This window comes from Solanum stenotomum, chromosome 7 (genome assembly GCF_019186545.1).
Source record: "Solanum stenotomum isolate F172 chromosome 7, ASM1918654v1, whole genome shotgun sequence".
Lineage (NCBI taxonomy): Eukaryota > Viridiplantae > Streptophyta > Magnoliopsida > Solanales > Solanaceae > Solanum > Solanum stenotomum.
In genome coordinates this window covers 41,722,073-41,724,312 of record NC_064288.1, presented here as the reverse complement: position 1 = coordinate 41,724,312, position 2,240 = coordinate 41,722,073, and the positions used below count along the sequence as shown (strand labels likewise).

General features: G+C 34.2%; 1 pseudogene; it reads right to left on the bottom strand.

Moving 5' to 3' along the window:
* Positions 1-998: 998 nt before the first annotated feature.
* Positions 999-1,830, bottom strand: LOC125870455 (probable glutathione S-transferase; annotated as a pseudogene).
* Positions 1,831-2,240: the final 410 nt, after the last annotated feature.

Below are 2,240 nucleotides of genomic sequence, written 5' to 3'. Positions count from 1 at the left end.
AGACGAAGAGGTTAGATTTTCAACCAATGTTAGATTGAAAATTGACAATGTGTTCCAAATTAGGGCTTGAAGAAATCAAGGACTCAACTTCAATTCGAGCTAGGACTTGAATTCATAAATCCGATTAGAAGAGAAATCAAAGACATACTGAAATCGTGAAATAGTTTAAGCTTCAATTCCAATAGCTTTGTTTTCTCATGAGACGATTACACACGCTAAAATTGCTCTGAATCTTGCAAACCATGAATAAAATATCAACAACTTAATTGAACTTCTAAATATGAAGAAATCCATGTATTTACTAGTGAAGGAGGAAGAATACCAGCATAGCAGTGTTGTTGATCGGCAGCGGACATGGATTTGGAGGTCTGGGTAGTGGTGGTGGATACGGTTGTTTTTGTGGTCGTGGTGAATATGGTGGCTCTAGTGGCGGTGAATATGGTGGCTCAGGTGGCGGTGAATAAGGTGGCTATGGTGGCTCTGTAAGCAGTGAATATGGTGGCTCAGGTGGCGGCAAATAAGGTGGCTACGGTGGCTCTATAAGCGGTGATTCTAGAGGAGGACAACGGCTCTAATGGCTACCGTCTTTTATTGCTTTGAGGGAATAAATAAAATACCAAAATGCTTTTAGTTATTGACTTAAGTGGTAATTGTCTTTAATTGCCACTGAGAAGAGATTTTTTTACGGCCAATGTGAATTTGTGCTATATTTCATTTCAGAGAATAAATTTGTGGCAATTATTTTATTGGCGATTATTTTTTTGCCTCTAAATAATTGCCACTAAAATTACTTTTTGATGTAGTGCTTATATTTAAGGTGAATAGTATTTAATCTCAATAAAATGACTTATGTGCTTATATCACCTACTATTTCATCAAATTATGTGCCTTGCAATAGTTTATCAGGAAAAGAAACAGAATCTAAAGCCATTAATCCTCAATGAACTTAATTAATGTTATATAAACATATATCTTAATACATATTGAATCTAAATAATTCATTTTGAAGCTGAAGCTGAAGTTGTAACTTGAGCACGAGCACGAACTCGGGCATGGAAAAAAGTAAGCAACTCATCTCTTCTTGAAGGTAGATATTCCTTTACTTGGCTACAATTAATATATTCATCTCTCCAAGTACAACATTTAGGAAATTTTTGACTCGTCACTAATACAACTCCAGAGGCTTCTTCATAAATTCCTAGCCAATGTGCAACCATATTTGCAACAATATCAGCAAACCCAAATTTGTCACCTACAAAGAACTTCTTATCCTTGAGTTCATCATCAAAAACTTTCAACATCTCATAAACTTCCTCTTTACCTTTCTCTTGCTCATCTCCTTAGCTAAAGAAAGTATTCACCACGGCGGTCACCTACAAAACACTCAAAAAATTAACAACTTTCATGACGATACTACGTCTCAGTCTCAATCTCATGCAAATTAGATTATTATACAAAATTATGTAAAGTATACCAAGCTCACTAGAATATCTTATATATGTCGTATGAAGATGAATTTACCTTATCATCAAGGAACTTAGCCCAGAAACGAGCTAAAGCACGGTCATAAGGATCTTTAGGCAAGATGGAAGGGCCATCAAATGTCTCATCAATGTATTCGAGAATGACCATAGACTCAACAATGGGCTTGCCATTGTGAATGAGCACTGGGATTTTCTTGTGAATTGGATTTGATTGAAGAAGTAGAGAGCTCTTGTTATTTCTATCTTCTTCTATATATTCATATTTGACTCTCTTAATCTTTAGAGCCCACTCAACTCTGTGACTAAATGGGCTATACCAAAAACCTAGCAACTTTACTTGTGCCATATATATCAAAACTTTGGTTATGATTTGCTAAGTTACTATGTAAAAAGGAAATCTTAGTGATGATTCTCTCTTGAATTATGGTCTTATTTTATAGTAGGAAAAATCAATGAAAGTGTCTTAGCACCAAAAGTTGTCTAAGACTTGAAAAAACAAATGATTATTAAATTAACTCATGTTTGTCCAAATACGTAAGCACTTAGCTAACTTTTTTTTGAATCATTCATGCTGATGTTATGGTACTTAAGAGATTTCATGTACAAGAAATTTATAATGACAGGTTTTAAAGGAAATTCCAAGCATTTCTTCTTTTAATAATTTTCATGCGGCGTGAATTTAAAATAGTTGAACTAATAAGTATCATACAAAAGGAGATTATGCCAAAAACAAATTTCATGTATGTCAAAATAATC